We start from the raw sequence: 18,439 nt of genomic DNA on the forward strand, positions 1-18,439 counted from the left end.
CTTTTAGCCATCTCTGGCGGCTGCCATTTTGTCAATTCTGCAGGCTGACAATGACATTACAGTTGCTCAGAGCTCAGGCATTGACCAATCACAGCTTACATGTTTTCTGAAGATGAGCCACGACTGGGTGTTATCTGAATCTTGAGCATCTATGATGTCATTTTCAGTTGACAGAGGTGACAAAATGGCTGCCCCCTGATATGGCTAAAAATTGATTTTGCTGCTTAACTCATATTCCACAAGCGCAAAATATAAATCAGAATGCCTTGTTTCAACTAGCAGGCCTGCATAGAATATATTGTTAAAAAGATATGCTTGGGTAGACTTTATCTTTAAGAAGTGGAAGACTGACATAAGGGTCTTTGCGTAAATGTGCAGTTTATTAACACTTGTGACCATCTGATTCAAATGTGATTCAAATGGTCAATCGGGTTTCAGCAAGTAAAAAGATTTAAGTAACTTCTTAGTGGGAGGGACTGGAAACAATGTAAAAAATATATCCAGTGTATAAAAGGACCATTATAAGTGATTTACATTAGTGGTCCCCAACCTATTTTTGTGTCAGAGACTGATTTAGGGGCATTGATTTACACTACATGTTTTAAATTACATAATGCATTTTTTTTTTTTTTGCTCCGAAGTGACACAATTTAGAAGAATGTCATGGTAGCAAAAAGACAAAAAAGAAATTTATACTCGAATTGCCGCAGATCAGAATCATCGTTTGAGTGCACAACTGCCTACGTACAGTAATTGTGGAGTGCATCCAGCGATGGAGTACATTTCTTTGATCAATTGGAGAAAATTGACGATCAGCTAATAATTTTGAATGTATTTGTTTATACAGAATCAAATGTGGAAACAATTTCGTCATCTGCTGTTGCTGCTAGATGGTCAACAGTTTGGATATAGCTTGCTGACAAGGCTGACATTTTTTGGCGAATCCTACGGCTCCCATGAATTCTGGGGGATCCCCGTGGGATGGGAGACAACTTTACCTTTAATCACGGGATTGGGACGATGCAGGATAAAAAGCCCACGGGAGCGGGATTATCCAGTAACCTCGGAGAGTCCATGAGGAAGAAGGCGTGAGACACTGGTTGCCTTTTTTGTTCATTTTTAATGTTGCTGACCTCAAAAATGGGAGCAGTACGGAAGTGGCAGCCATTTTGAACAGGAGTAGGACGGGATTGGAGTCATTTTCAGGGGACTGGACAGGATTTTTAATTTTGTTTTTTAGCATGGTCTGGGACGGGATAGTACGGGATATTTTCTGTGGGAGAGGGATGGGAAAATTCACTCCCGTGTTACCCTCTATTTCAATGTGAGCTTTACGTCATGATGACTATGCAGAGACCAAAATACAAAGGTTTAATATCTCCTTAAACCTTTATTGTTTACTTCTCAATGCTGACAGATATCTACATGAATTGTGAAATTGCGTATTTTTAAGTGTTCATTAAACTACACCCAGTTTAGTTTGTTACTTTGAACCTCATTTTTGGACTTTGTTAATTAATTTTGGATTCCTCCCAGTACCTTGTTTGGTATTTTTATGAGAGCACTCTTGCCTTAAATCCCTGCTTCCCTGCATTTGGATCCCAATTTTGCAAAACCATAATAGTGAAACAACTTCACTATGCCGACCACATATGTGGCTTGCACAGTCAGAGAATTACAAACATCCTTACTCTTTTAGATGTGTTCACTTAAACTTTAAATAAAGCAGAACTACGAAGAATGTGTACTCTGTCATCTGTACAACAGTTTGGAATGATGGCATGAAAACATTTCTGCTTCATTAACATGGACTAATTACCACACTGATGAGATGGCTACGCTGGGGGAAAAGTCAAGCAAAGTGATTAGTGTTCATACTGAAGGCACATTGTCTGCTCAATTGTACCAAATTTCATGGCAATCCATCCAAATTTTGTTATATTGCAATGTGGACTAAGCACGGTCACATTGGCTGAAAATTGAGGGATGAATGGCAGTGGGAAGAAAATAACCATGTTTTTTTTTTAGGAGAACAGAATAAGAGCATAACATTTGAATACAATAGAAGCAGGAAAATGGCAGCATGCACTATAGCATGGAGCTATAAACCAAAATCCTTCCCAAAACCGAAATACTGGCACTAAAGGTAAGATGCACTGGTCCTTTCTTCTCCTTTGCCTTGTTCGCCTTCCAAGGTGAGGAAACAGCCAGCATCTGCGCTCACCCTTGTTTAACCACGGCTCATTGGCTCACCTCATTCTGACAAGATGGAGGGCCTCTGACTCGGATGGAACAGTCAAGTGTCAGAGTGTGAGGGGGAGGAGGAAAACTCATAGGGAAAAAAAAATCAGTTTGGATGTTTGGAGCACCCTCATTTGCTTTCTATTGAAGAGCGATGCCCCATTGCTTCGGGGTGAGCAGCTACAGCTGGGAAGCTAAATAGGCATTGCCACACAATTGCTTGGCTGTGCAGATTTGTGTCAAGCGCAAGAGCCTTGGAGCTGTGCACAAAGTTGGGCATGGTTAACCCATCCGGGCACAGCAACACAGAGGGCAGTAAGTCCTGCCCTCCATGTTGGCTACTCCTTTACCCTTTTAACCGGATTGGCTGCAAGATAAACATATTCATTTAGACAGAATGATAAATGGATGAATATTTGACTAGGCACTAGGGCTGTGCATGGATCAGTGGTGATTCGAATTAAGTTGCGAATTCGCCATTGAAAAGGCGCATCGAATCAGAATTTTCGGATTTGAGTCAGAAGGGGTCATAGCATATTGTCGTCATAGAGGACGCCTGGAAGTAATTCCCTGAAAAAACGTCTTCTCTTTTCTATGAAATATTAAGGATTAATCATCCATTTATTAATTTCACACACACTAGAAATACATTTTGAATAGATAAAACTGAGTATATTCTTGGCCTAGGTCAAAACTGACCCACAACATAATATGTGTGCTTGCATAGCTTCCAAGCCTATTTGGACCATTCAATGTTTACAAGTTACTTTGTGGGAAGAGTTTAGGGCCGATCATATCTGTCGGTTGTGCCCCAGTGCACAAAGTATGGACCCTAAAGGCATGCTTAGATTAGTTTGGTATGGGGGGAAAGTGCATAATCGCTTGATGTGGGGAACGCAATCACAGCAAGGAGAAAAAGCAATACATTTGTGGCTGTTTCCATTAATACAAGTAGAAAAAAACCCTCTGATAAGCAGACCAGTTAAACCAACGTATTTGTTGGATCAAACATCAGTTCAGCCATTCACGTACAATTCCACATGGCCTTCTATTCACTTCATGTCGGCGTGGTTTGAAATACTTTTATCAACGTCAAGTCTTTCTTGACACTGGTTGATTTGTTCAGATTTAGCAACATTTTTCCCATAGCAAATAATTGGAAAAGAAAACGTATTTCAGAGTCCAAATGTCCTGAAAACTAACTAAAACAAAATAATATTTCTATGATTCCGTAAGGTATAATAAAGTATTTTGAATTGTCTAATAAAAGTATCATCCCTGCTACTTTGACTATGAGTCAGCTTTCAGTCTGTATTCTTCTTGTCCTGTTAGGGCTTGCAAGGCCTTGAAAAGGGGGGTAAAATTCAAAGAATAAGCAAAACCTGACTCCTTTGGTGCACACTGAACTGAGGACTGGCGTGACCTGCTCACAGTGAGCGTGTTGGTGGTTGAAAATAAAATATTTTGTGCAACAAAACAATGGTCAAAATAAGTATATGACATCAACAGCACTGGACTTTCGAGGTTCCACTCAAATGTGTTTATTTATAAAGTGTTGTGCGCTACTTTTATAGGAGACAAATGAAAGAAAACTGAATTTTCAAAGCAGGTAGCATTTGGAAACAATAGCATGAAAGCATTCTTTTTGGTTCTAATTTGACCCCACGCAACCATTAGAGCAGGTCTCAAAATGTCCCACGACTGCAAAACTACTGGACTCTTGTCATAACTATGAAATGCTTTATCCATTTGTCCAAAACACCTCATGTGATGTGTCTTCCCTGAGGCATATTTAGTACAGTGTTGATTAGGTTTGTCATTGTGTGTTGTGTGTTGAAACGGGCTATTTATCATGCTGGGAGGAAGACAGCTGGATGGACTCCAGAAGCTCTCTACAAACACCACATTCGCCTGTGTGGTCTCCCTCATTTGCCTCCCTCTGTTTCATTATCATTGTGATCTTTTATTTTACTCTCCAGCATCTTTCATTTTTATCTTTCCTCATATTTTTGCCTCCCGCCCAATCCGGTTTTCCTCTGCCCTCATTTTCTTTCTCCCGCTCTCTGGCAAATAGAATGGCTGTTTGTGAAAAAGAGGCTGAAGCGTGTTTATTTTGCTGCCACCCCCACCCGTGCTTTCTTTTATGTGTTACAAAAGACTGTGGCTACATAGCCTGGGTCATTACTTCATTTACTCGGAGCAATTAATGAGTGACCCCCCCCCCCCCCCACACACACACACACACACACTTTCTCTCTCTCTCTCTTATTCTGTCACTGTTCCTTTTGAGATTAGTAATAGTAAAAAGTTGTCTCGTTTAATTGAGCATGGTGGCAAAATGAAGATCTCTCTTCAAATTCCAACCCCGATTGTTTATTCTGTACATGTTTCTCTGTTTACTGATTTTGGTCTTTCATGATGTAAAAAGACATGCTGCTGGCAAAGAAAGGTCTATTGTAGTTGAGATGTCGTGATCAAGCCTTGCGTGCTCTAAAACATTATGCACAGTCTAGGAAACAATGTTAATGAAGCACTGGGGAATCAACAATCAAATGCTCCAAAAACACAGGATCTCCTCTGCTTTTATACTTTTATATTCCTGTCTACCTGGCTCCGCAATGTTGTTAGTGCATAGGCAGCTTGTTTTTCCACTTCACTCGAGCGACAAAGTATCTGAAGCGCGCTCGCATCTAAAATTATGCCTTGCAACAAAAAGCAAAAAAAAAAGGAAGATTTAGACTACAAAAGGTAAACGTAACACGCATATTAGCACACAATGGCCTAAATCAAACAAAATCCATTCTGGAGGATTAAAAACAAATATAAAGTGAATGGAATTGTCCAGCCTCAAATTGTTGACATGATCATGAAACATGAACATACATAACTGCACACATGAAGTGTAAGATTAAAATAACTGCTGCGTAAGACTGTTGAAGACACCAGACAGGATGGAACGGGAAGAAGTCTGCTGTTAAAAAATTGTCACCAAGTGGTGTGAGAAAGCTTTACTTTACCACAAGTTAATTTATGTATGGAATTAACATTTCATCTGTCATTTTTTTACAGGGCTGAGGAGCTTTTCATATGTCGCAGTAAGTATCATTTGAGGTTTTACAGTTTTCATCATACTTTTCTCTCCAGCATCATTGGTACCCCCAAAAAATACAAAAATAAAATGAAAAAGGCTAATTCTCATTGAAGTATTTGATATATAATCATAGTTTCAACTCCAGAGTTGGGCTTGACTTTTGAAGCATTTTCTTCCAGAACATTGTAAGACTTTTGGAGCATTATCAGGAGAAAACAGTATTTTGTTTCCCAAGTCAAGAAGCACTCCTATTAGATATTTTTAATGGAACTGTAAAAGAATCAAAAGAGTTCAGGCACCCTCCCTACATCAATTATTTCCTACAGTCCCTAAGTCCCAAACATGCTTGATTGCAAGGGAAAAGTGATTATCTACGCTGCGACTCATTTATTTATCAAACGTCTACAGAAGTCACATCTTTCAAATCCCCCTTTTATGAAACATATTTTATAAGAGCTGAAAACTTGACATTAGGTTTGGTTTCCTTCCAGATTGAAGTTTCTGTCAGAAAAAGCCTGCGAGAGAAATGAGAGGGACTGACACAACAAAAAGGAATGTTAGCATGTCTAACAAGACTTTTCACAAGTTATTTGCTTTCATTATAAGTCAGCTTCCTACAAAAGGCCAAATGTACGAGGGTTATTCAAAGTACATAGTGCATTTTTGATACAGCAATACTCCAGCAAACAGCACACTAAGTACTTTGTAGTGATGTGGATATGTTTTTGCAGATACGATGTGGATATTTCCAACTGCATTGAGTAAGTGTGCCTTTTTACTACAAAAATGAACAGAAAACGAATATGGACTCACACCACACCACACGCACTCGCAATTCTGTGTGTTCATCTGGCTGTACGACAGTATGCACGCATGTAATTAGTGAGTCTTCCAACACACCTCAACGTCTCTCATTAATCTCACTTGAGCGATTAGGCTGCGGCGACGTATGGAGCCATGGGAGGCGTGAAACTGGGTGTGAAACTGTTGTCATCTCATATGTTATCGCACTCTCGAGACTGGGGGGATTAAATCATGCCCGGCACAGCCCACTGGCAGCTAATCATGCAGCTAATGATAAATGCAATATTCCACATCTTCTAGTTACAACAGAATGGCAAGGTGAAGATCTCGCTCATACTGTGAAGTCCCTGCAGAGCTTCTCCCAAAATCATTTTGTTGTATAAATCTAAAACAGAGAGCAGATTGATTGAGCCTCAAAGTCATGACACTTGATGGCTGATTAGAGCAAAACATCAGTGTGGTTTCCCTACTGCGATGCTCTGGTGAGAAGTGATCTAAAGAGTCTTGTCAGTAGACGTCATGCTGGCCGCTGTCGCAGCGCCAGATGCTCGCTGCTCGCTGCAACGCCACAGCAAGAAACACAGAGCGCGTTCCCTGCAGGCGCCACTACAAAAGTGATTTCAACTTAATTAAGAAGGTTGCACATCAAAACTGCTCAAATTATTCAGCCAGAACAGATGTTTAGTCAAATCAAATGTCATCCACCATCAGGAGTGGAAAAGGCATCATTTTACTTATGCTTGATTTATATTAATCACTGGGTTAATTGCTTAATGGGAATGTATCATTAAAGGAAGAAACAAGATGATGTAAAGAATGGCTTTCCCCAAGAAATCATATATATAGAACGGCAGTTTATTCGATGTTACAAATATACAGTACAGTATGGCGCACCCAGTGAAAGGTCACAGCATTAGGTACCTCTGTACAATTTGATAAGATCCAATACAATCCATTGGTATGCAAAATTCCTCTTTAGATACATAGATTAAAACACTCTGTGTTAAGTATTAACTTCACAATACGTTCATCGTAATTTGGAATGCATCATATATATTGGTCGCTATCGGAGGTGGGAGTCAGTCACATACTGTACATTGTATGTGCAAAAATCAAGCAAGTCAATTCGAGTTGCCACTAAATTTCAAGTCAAGTCAAGTTATTACGGTTGTGTAATTTAAGCAAATCAGAAGTCAAGTCATACAATCTTGCTTAGTCACATTATACTGTATATTTGCCGTGATGAAAATATTTTAAAAAGTACATTTAAATAATTTTAAAAGTACATTTAGAGCTCTAAAAGATAAACAAACACAAAAAAAATACATTTACTGTAAATCTGTAAAAATTAAACAACTTAAGCATATGACATTCATTTATGTATACTTATGTTACGTAGAATAAGGCTTTTTTTGTCTAAGATTTGCATGGGTGTTTGCAGCTATAAATGTATGTAACACTGTTACTGTGATGATAAATATTGACGCGTTGTACTTCAAGGTTTTTTGAATCAATCGGCTATCAGTGATCAGTGAGTTTGAAAATCACAATACTCTACTCCTTCAGCAATTTGATCAAAAGATGGCACAATATATTTATTTAAGCAACTTGTATATTTACTCTACAGTCTACAGTCTGCAAATAGCAAAAATGCTTTGGAAAAAAGAATAATTTCATCCCCCAAATCTTTAAAAAAAACGCCAAAAAAAAACCCTGATAAACATTAAATATAACATTGAATGTTTACATGTTCACGTCTCCTTCGCTGACATTAATGGGAAAAAAAAGCATGAACATCACATTCGCACTGTCATTCAGCTGAAAAGCCGGGGCTTTTGCTCAAACTATTGCTATCTTGATGATAATAATAATAACAACAGAAGTGATGATAATAATCAGCAAGGTCTGCAGAAACTGGATAACAATCCTAATCAGGTGTGTCACAGCAGGGAGAGATGGAAATCATCCAGGAAATTGGCCGTCGTAGAACAAGATTGAAGAGCCCTGGTGTAAAGTCTAGTTATGCTGCATATAGGAATAAACGTACTGTAATCATCAAATTTAGAAATGACATAATTATGTTGTTTGTGCTGCCAATCCGTTCCCGAAATCTACTCATGTGTGTAATTTGGTGAATGAGAAGAGAAGCATTAACTTTGTGCACTTTGTAGGTTGTTGCTTTATGAAATTAAGTCAAGTTGATGTTCATTAGTGTACGGGCGCTCTCCCATATCAAATATGGCGGACACGCTGACGTCCAGAAAAGCAACTCATAGTGGAGTCTTGTAAACATTTGTATGCTTAAACTGTGATTGCTTTTTAATGGTACCGTTTCAAGTTAACAGTTATGCCGTAACACTAAACAGCCTGTTGATAACATTATCTTTTAGAATTATTGTACACCGTTTTAATTAAAAGATTTAAACGTCAGACAAAAAAAAAAAACATGAATATGTCCAGAATATTGCTTCATATTCTATGTGTAAGTAATGGTGTTTTGTGTAAATTGAAGCTGAAGTAGAATTTCCCATGGACAGAAATTATCTCATCATTTTCAATGAGTCTAATCTTTAAATGGTCAAATTAGAAGAGATATACTTTGCTCAAAGATGAAAAGAAAACATGACATGAAATCGCTGGAGAATTGAGTAAGAACGCTCCTCCAGGCTAAACCAAACATTTCAATTACCTCCTGGGTGAAGATGAAAAAGTACAGCAGTTAAAAGACTCCACAGAGCCAATATTTAAATCGGCTGTCAGCGGCAAGACAAACGTCTGCTGAGCTTGGATTTGATGACGTTTTTCATAAAACACCCCAAAAAAACAAAAGTGTGTCATCCGCCGGAGCGCCTGCTTCCGGCACTAGCCCGCCACACGACAATCATCAACCACATATGGAGCTGCGGTCCTGCCTGCGGGGAACAGGATTGGAGCGCGGGCCAACCAGATGCAACCGAAGGGCCTCACCACTCAAAGGTGATAGATGCGGCGCTGCTCGTGGAGTGCATCTGTGAGAGCAGATGAATGGGGAGGAGAGGCTGATGAATTGGGTCACACGAACCGAGCATTTCGGGGTAATGTGGTGAAAACGCTGGAGGAGTGCAGTTGGGTGGTTGCACGTGTCTACAACTGGGGCAGAGCTTCACTAACACGACTTGATTTTATTCTTTGGCTCCCCGTGCTCTCATCACATGTGACAGGATGGGTATTTCATTTATCGAGGAAGAGTTTGCTTTCTCGATAAATGAGAGTAAAAGGCTCTTGGTCAGACAAGCTGGTTCTGTTGTGATTGAACAACATAAGGCTGGTCTAGATACAAGCAACCTCCGTCTCATAAAAATGGACCAAGATCTTCCACTTTTCTAACTGAAAGATACACGCATATTCGGCCATTACATAAGCGAGGATGTACTAGGGATGGAACGATACTCGATTTTGCAGAGTACAGTTCTGTATTGTCTACATAGGATGATGCAGACTCACATATACAGTGGAGCCCCACTATTCAGGGGTGATAGGGACCTGGCCGGCCTTCAATAGTGAGAGCACACTTTTTAATTTTAACCCAAAGATTTCTTCAAAAACACTGATTGAATATGTGTTTTCCATGAAAAACAGCTGGGAAAAAAACAAAAATAAATATTACAAATATTGTGAAAAAAATCAATGAACACGCAAATCCCAAATCGGGTGTCAATTATACATTGATTATCACTTTTCCCGCGCTGGCACGCACCTTGTCTTTATTTAAAATTATATTTTTGTCATACATCTGGCTAGAAAGTACATGCACATTGTCCCCCTCTATGTGGCCCCCCAATAGAACTGATGAAAATTTGTTCCCCACCCCAACGTTTAGACTGCCCGTTCCTGCTCTATAGACCAACCAATTAACCAATCGTTCCACCGAGTATTTCTTAAAGTGCGAGTCAACCCAAACATATTTTTTTCAAGAATATGCACGCCACCTAGTTGAAACACGGCATTCTGATTAATATTGCGTTTGTGGAATATGAGTTAAGCAGCAAAATCCACCTGTTTTGATCAATCTCAGGGGGCGGCCATTTTGTACTTCTGTCGACTGAAAATGGCATCACAGTTGCGCAGAGCTCAAGTGACAGAAGTGACAAAATGGCCGCCCCCTGAGATGGCTAAAAACGTGTGGATTAACTCTTATTGCACAAACGTAATATTTATCAGAATGCCTTGTTTCAACTGGTAGGCCTGCATATAACATATTCTTGAAAGAAATATGTTTGGGTTGACTTCCGCTTAAATTTTGTCCTTCTGTTTACGTTGTATATGTTTAATTTTGTTATAAATATTTTTAGATTAGTGTATTGTGGCGCATGTACAATTAGTCAAGTAATAAGAAACGGTTTACCATCGACAAGAGTTGTGTTTAATTACAGTAAACTTGAAAAAGGGTATATTCTTCAGTTCAGAAATATCTGATTTATCTTCAGTTTTAATGGCCGTAGTCGAGGTGCTGACTTTTATGTACACGGTATACACATTTGGAAAGAAATGCGTGGCTGGCATGCATCAAGTCACTTCTAATATACCATGTAGAGCATATCTTGATGTCCGTGTTTGCTTTACTTGTTCTATCCTTGGCACTGATCTAATTGGGAGTCATTACCGTTTGTGGAAGACTGACTGGATGGTGGGTGGGAGAATGCTGTGAGGAGGTCCTTTTACCTTGGTACAGATAAGAAGACAAACGAGATTTGAAGGCAGATAGATTATGTTGACAGCGCATGCTGTGCTTAGTCGATATTGAGTGTGGTCTTTCTTACCCCCTAATATCTGTAGCTCTGCAGCCAAATATTTCAAGAGATGGATGATTTTTTCGCATGGTGCCAACTGGCACTACATGAGTTGAACCGAAGGTCATCTTGACTCATTTCCGGCGCAGAGGCAGGTGGGCTGGAGACTGCGTTGTTTAATGTCTATTACTGATTTGTGTTAATAGAACAAAAGACGACAGCCCAGCGTGAGGAAGCCGACAAGGTTGCCACTATACGCCATTGATGCAACACTGCAGAGGGCCAAGCAGAATGGAGTGTAAATGTACGGGGAGTGGGTACAGATTGTCACGGCTCCTCGAGGCATATGGCGGGGCGACTCTTGCCTCCCAGCTAATTGAGTCCTAATGAATCAGTGGTCTGGCATGTTACACGTCCCTCGTGATGCCTTGTGTCATTGATGCATCGGAGAGACTGTGACTCCCAACATGCCGCACATTCGGACACCGTTGGCCTCACACTGAATACTTGGCTTACCCACCAGATGTTGCAAGACAAGGCACAGGGACCACTACCGGCCTAACATGACACAATAGAAGTCATTATTGTGTGACGGGTTGGTATTTAGGGTTTGTGTGATTGATCTAATCCTCCACAGAGTTGGGAGTGCCAAGACACTGACAACTCAATTTGGGCCGTGCGCAACGGCACATGACTGAGAAAACTCTTTTCTTGATGCTTGAATGCTGCTTTTGCTGCTAGTTATCATATTCAGGGTTACAGGTGAACTGGAGCTGACTTTGCACGAGAGGCGATGAACTGGACAGGTAGACAGTCAATCGGAGTGCTCATATTGACGGACAGCAATTGACACTCAGGTTCACACCCTTGGGCATTTGAGACCTTTTGTTAACTTAGTAGGCATGTTGTTAAAACGTTGCAAGAAGCAACAAAGAAACAAACACACTTCACACAGGAAGAGTGTGAGGCAGACGATAACCACTCATGATACCGTGCCTCCGGAATTGCATCGGTATACTTTGTTCTACTACTATACTACTAAAAAAAAATATCATTTACACCTACGGGCTATTTAGAGTCTTTCATGAGCATGTTTTGTGAATGGCAATGTGTAGCGGCAACTTACTGTCTTTTTGTCACTACATCAGCAGGGCTAACATGATGCTTTGGACTCATACATAACACGCTAGCAGCACATAGAGAAATGCTTGCAAGCATGTTCTGGTGAGGGGCCATCTATGCCTTCATCCATCAATTTTTTTATGCCTCTTATCCTGTTCAGGGATGCTCGGAGCTGGAGGCTATCCCAGCTGACATCAATCAATGTCACTCAATATAATTTTCAAGTCATCAAATGTTAGAGAATGATTTGAATGTTTTCAAACAAACCTCCCAACGATGACATTATTTTTTAAAATAAAAATAAGAAAATAAATTGGATAGCTATTCTGATATCTTGCAAATACGTTCAAGCAAGACTTGCAAAGCTGCTATCAAATGAGGCCCTAATTAACATTTAGCTTGACACGTTAAGATGTTTTTGATTCATACAGCATTTGACCTCAGCAAATACAGCCTCCTCATGCTGCAAAGTCAACAAATGACTATTTGCAGTTCTTTACAACTTATAAAATGTCTTGAAACACTGCTGCTCAGAATAATTTGGAACAGAACATTTGAACAAAAACTGGTTTTATATTTGAAAAAAAGACTTTTATGTTTATGTTTGTTTTTTGGCTACATTATGTGACCTATATCTTTGCTGCTGAAACACTGAACATTACCCCACTGTGGGATCAATAAAGGCCTTCTTATTCTTATTCTTATTCTTTTATCATTGTTTTAAAAGTATTAAAGTGAAGTCAACGTAAACATTTTTTTTCAAGAATATGTTCTATGAAAAGCCCACTAGTTTAAACAGGGCATTCTGATAAATATTGCGTTTGTTGAATAAGTGTTAATCCACTCATTTTTATCTCTGGGGGCGGCCATTTTGTCTTCTGTTTGACTGAAAATGACATCACAACTGCTCACAACGACCAATCACAGCTCAGATTCAGAAAAGAGGTCAGCCGTAATTGGTCATTGTGGGCAGTTGTGATTTTTCATGTCATTTTCAGTCGACAGAAGACAAAATGGCCGCCCCCAGAGATGGCTAAAAACCAGTGGATTTTGCTGCTTAATTTATATTCCACAAATGCAAAATTAATCAGAATGCCGTGTTTCAACTAGTGGGCCTGCTGGGAACATATTCTTAAAATAACATATATGTTTGGGTTGACATCCTCTTTAAACTTGTTCTCTAACAATTATGCTGAGTGCCATATTGCTTATATTTAAAAATATCAAAGAAAAGCACAATTTGCTAAATAATTTGGACGCGATGTATACCCCAAACGTGTTTTGCAGTGCAGTCCTCTCACATCTTCTTAGCACCATGTTTGTGGAATTGTTTATTTCCGGACTATGTAGCCGGTTCATGTTCATGTGCAAAAACACAATGTACGGTAATAGTTTTTCTGATGGTGAAATTTAATTCAATTGTAATGCGTCATGGCCGTACTCATCAGTAAGTCAAGTCAGGCCAAACAACCTCAGAGAGGAATCATTCATTTAAAAGGTTTTACATTTTACAAGGCCACTTCTGATTGTGCCTTTATAACCCATTTTCATTTCCATCACAACACATAACGTTGCATGTTAAGTACATCTACTTCAGAATGTGGTCGGTGCTTTGTAATTTTTTTTTTTTTTTTTTTTGCTTAGCTACTTTCAAAGCATATAGTTTTTGTGATTTTGGCCCCAACATCCCTTTTGATGCATTGTCAACTTACAAAACACCTGTCGTGTTGATTACACTCCCCCCACAGCATGTGCGGCATTCAACACTCTACAATGTGCTGCTATCGGAGCAATCTCCCCTTTTTGTTCAAATGGGGCAAGCCAAATCACCTCTGACCTGCCTCAGCCGGGGGCCATATCTTCATTAATGAATTAAATAGATGTGATAAGGCCACCGGCAAAATGAGAACAATCTTGCAAGGTTATTAAAGCTCCTTTTATAAACGATTCAGAACACGTTAAAAACCGTGTGTCTAATATGAACACTCTATATCCACGTCGGTGTAACCTTGTTAGTCAGACGCATTATCTCAAAGGACCTCACTTCAAGTGGAGGTAATGCACAAATGGTCATCAGAGGGGAAGCAACAAGGCAGCAGCACAGAAGGCTTTCAGCAAAACACGGCCCAATATAATGGCAGCTTGAGGCACCTCTAAATCAATTAATTAATCGGGAGGCTGCACTATAGGTCGTTTTTATATATTTATAAAGATAGATATAAAGATATCGCATGCCTTTTTAGGATTCTGCATGTTGTTGGCCCAGAGCACAAAGCAAGGTGCTTGACAACATCCAAACGAAACTCCATTGGGACGAATTCAAACAGAGATTGTGGGTCAGGTCCTGTCGTCCAACATCAGTAACATTTGACCTCCCTAATGTTCTTCTGAATTAATGCACAAAAATTCTCACAAACTTCAACATCTTTTATGAAAGAGTGTAAGCAGTACTCTATAATCCCTGCATGTTCACCTTCTGTGTAATGAGCATGTGTCCCAAAAGTGTGTGATGAAAAGAAAATGTCAAAACCTTTTTTCCTATTTTGTCTGTAATTCTTGTGTCTAAGTGGAAAAGCCATTATGGTCTTAATCGGGTGAGATACAGCTCCCCAAACCACTCTCAGCTTTTGCTGTCAGCAGCTAAATTAAGAGTCGTGTTTCCACTGGGAGACCCGACAAAGACCTTCCGGGTGGAGAAGTGATGTTCTCTGGTGTTTTGTTCAGACCTGTCTTAAGCTTTACAAATCACACCATGCAGCAAAGAACAGGCCTGGACAACAACAGAAAAATATGCGAGTGTGTTTGTGTGCTGATGGGGGGGTTGAACAATCGCCCGATTGTCCTCCAATCGAGTCAGGGAGTCCAGCTTAAGATCTGCTGCAAAACATCCCCTATAAGGAGATTACTTTGGGCAGTTTGGCAGAGGTCACCAATGAACTCCGGTACTGAAATATCAATGCTGACGCCGACCTTGTCTTCTCTTTTTTGTCTTGTATTATATCTCACCAAGCCACAACAACACCACGGTGGGCCACAAATTTCCAGTAACAGTCTGTTTTATAGGCCCTATCTATTTTCTTCCTCTATGTCCACAGTGAATGCCAAGGCCATGTTCCATTCTTTTCCATAAGCTCTCAAGCACAAACAATACTGTGATAGACATATGGTCCAGTAATGAATTGTGCATTTCAGCTGGTCATTGTGCCACTCATTGAGTTTCAGCCCGGGGGCAAAGTTAAACACCACGATAGAATAACAACCATGAAAACATCAATCAGGTCAGTGTTCATCTATTTGTGGACATTTGAGCAAGAGTGTTATTCTCTTTCATTTTGTTTTGGATATTATTTGTTACCGTATAGTCACCAGCAACAATCGATACAATGTCCTCTGCAATCTATTTGGAGCTAATACAAGAGATATAGCAACGATTCTGTCTATAGAGGGATGAGAATGCTCACTTTTGATTGCCACTGTCAGAAAGGTATTTATATACAATGTTGTTGTTATTATGATCTATGTGCTTAACAGTTGTATACAGCTTCACTGCACCATACTAAGCCATGTTATTATCTGACAGCATGACAAAAGAGTCAAGTGTCTATTTGGATAAAACTGAATTTTTAAAGGTATAAAACTTCAGAAAAGACATAATTTTCCAAACGCATTTTTTCACTGGCTATCATTAGACTGTGTAAGCATACCTAATATTATGACTGGAGAAGACTGCAGTGGCAGGCCATGCATTTGGTACATAGGTCTTTGTTGACTTATCTGACTTAGTCCACCTTTTAATGCCACCACTATCACGTCACAATTATAGAAAGTATACAGAAACACAAGGAAGGAAAAAATGCTGATGTCATTGTGGGCCAGCGCTCTGGCCCTCTGAGGCAGTTTTGAAATCTGAATGGTTCAACAATCAGTCTTATTGCTAACATAGTTCAAGAAATGTCAGCCAGCAGTAACATTGATTCTGAAGGCCCTGGGCAGAATAGACTGGCGTGGCACCATAGAGGCCAAAGTCAGCTAAGAAAATGCTACAAAATGAAGACAATAGGAAAATAAATATGATTATTATTATTAAACAATTTCACAGGACAAATATTAGAATTTAGGTTTTAAACGTAGGTCAGTGCTATAGTGTTTAAGCCAGCAGAAAAGATCTTGCTTGTGTCAGGGCCAGAAAACTGCCGTTCCGTATCATATGTATATTTCTGAACACCACAAAACTGGTCATTTAACTCATTCAGTACCAGACTTTTTCAAACGCCCTGTGAACTGACATGTAAATATGTCATTGTGATAGAATGGGTTTATGCGACCAACCTAATTATCGCAGACTTTAGAAGCCAAATTTAGTCGCACAAGTGTGTTGGGGGGCGTACAGTACAGGACATCAATCTCGATCCCGAGCAAATGTTCTGTGTCCAAATATGAGCGCCAGCTGCACTCTGACCTGATTTACACGCCCCCACGCCTTCGCAACACGATGGTGTCTATCCCGCTCACGACCCATGACCCCGAATGCTTTGCAGAGAAGATCAGGGGCCAGACAGCTGCGCAGTTCACTGCAGTCTTTGCTCTGCACGCGCACTGGAGCAACATCACCACGACTGCGCTGAGCTGCGCGTATTCATCCAACCATTCATGCACCCACAGGTCGTCGAGCATGCACACAGCTCCTCTCATCGGTGTGTGTGTGCGCGCGTACGTACGTGTGCGTGCGCGCGTGTCCTCCTTACACATCAAGTTGTCACTTCTCAACATTCAGTCAGATCCACTAACCGGTGAATGTGCAATATTTGCGCACTCCTTGGAACTGTAGCGCTTCTCTTCATTTTAATTTTTGGACACGAGGTGATATGCGTTTATAATCGTTTGTATCTTATCTAAATGATACATTTATTTCACACAGTAACATTAGCCTAAATAAAACGACCTCCAGTGTACTGTATGTGAGAAGTGGGACAGCTGCATACGCCTTTTGACGCACAACATTCAACTTGACGAATTGAACATTAGTGGGAAGCAACAATTCGATCATTTTTATATATTTAGGTTTGATTTATATTTTCATTTCTGCCTCTGAATGGTGCATACAGAGGACCGGTCCGCAGCCCATTTTCATTCAGCGGCCAGCACACGTCCTGTCCATAAATCTTGACACGGCGCAGAGCTGCCATGCATCCTTAAGCAGTGTGAGAGTAACTTAAAAAAAAAAAAAAAAGGACTCGCAAGTATAGGAAGTCACTCACCTTTTCCCAGCAGAGTGTGAATGTATGCGTTTTAATCCATATCTGTGTTCTCTTCACGTGAGCGCGCCAACAGAAGAGCATGCAGAGAGCGTGTTCAAGAAAATCCATTTGTTAATTCCATTTGCCGGGCACACAAGGTGGAATCACATTACCGCGCTGTTTTAAAACTAATTTACTGTCCAAATCTAAATTTCCGTACAGCTTTATCTTCTTTCTTCCTACCTCTCTCTCTCCTTCTCTCTCCCTTTGCAGCTCTGAAGTTGCCTGGTTACCCCTGTTTCTCATTCAAGGAGGCTGAGGCGCTGCGTGCAGCGGCCAATCATAGCGGCAGCCGGAGAGATTAACTATTTCTTGGCTTCACTATTCTAGTTTCAGGCTAAAATGAGGGGGAGTGGGCGGGGAATCTGGGCCCCCGGTGACAGGAGAAAAAAAATTAAAATGCATAGAGAATAATGTAGAGAGAGGGGAGCCTAGAGGGAGGCTGAAATAGGGACGGGGTGGAGTGGGGGGGGATTAAACATTTTGGAAAAATAAAAGCACTGGAAAGGGAGGGGTGGACCATGTGCCACTTGTCACTAGATTCCACCCTTGCAGCATGTTGTGCAAACTGTGGAGTGCTCCTCTCATCCCCAATTTCTCCTCCAGTCGCTCTTTAAGGTACATACAGTACATGCATGCATCTCATTTCTCAAATCTCCAAAAAGCAATCCATCAGGGTAATTGATCAGACTCCTTTTTTTTTTTAAACCAGCCATCCATCAAACCAAGCTCCCCTCCGCCACCACCACTCCTCCCCATCTCTCCTCTATGCTGTCCCAGTCCAGTCGTCTCATCATAGGCAGTATTGATTTCAATTTCCCCCTATAGCTGGGGTGAAAGGTGGAGGGGAGCAAGTCAGCTTCAGCTCCCACCCTCATCTCCATCCTCTACCACATCCATGGGAAAGCCCACCACTGTTCATGCATACAAGATAAGGATAGAAGTGCTGGTACAGCACCATGAAGTCCGAATCTATGAAAATATGGAGTTGGTGTTTAGTCGGGGATGAAAGGGCCGAGCACAGAATTTCAAGTTGATTAAAGTCTGGACTCTTAGGTTCTTCCACAGCAAACTCACAGAAACATGCCTTCATGGAATTTGCTTTATTCAGCGGG

At 40.5% G+C, this 18,439-nt stretch overlaps 1 protein-coding gene across 3 annotated transcripts in view; it reads right to left on the reverse strand.

Annotated features, from left to right (window-relative positions):
- dab1b (DAB adaptor protein 1b) overlaps positions 1-17,625 on the reverse strand; it is a 45,495-nt gene extending 27,870 nt beyond the window's left edge. For all 3 annotated transcript variants that reach the window (XM_086042476.1, XM_086042475.1, XM_086042474.1), the window contains exon 1: positions 17,286-17,625. The gene's annotated coding sequence lies outside the window, so the exon portion shown is untranslated. The remainder of the gene's footprint in view (positions 1-17,285) is intronic.
- Positions 17,626-18,439: the final 814 nt, after the last annotated feature.

The sequence above is a fragment of the Filicampus tigris genome, chromosome 10 (genome assembly GCF_054856515.1).
Source record: "Filicampus tigris isolate MCC_2025a chromosome 10, RoL_Ftig_1.0, whole genome shotgun sequence".
In the NCBI taxonomy this organism is placed as follows: domain Eukaryota; kingdom Metazoa; phylum Chordata; class Actinopteri; order Syngnathiformes; family Syngnathidae; genus Filicampus; species Filicampus tigris.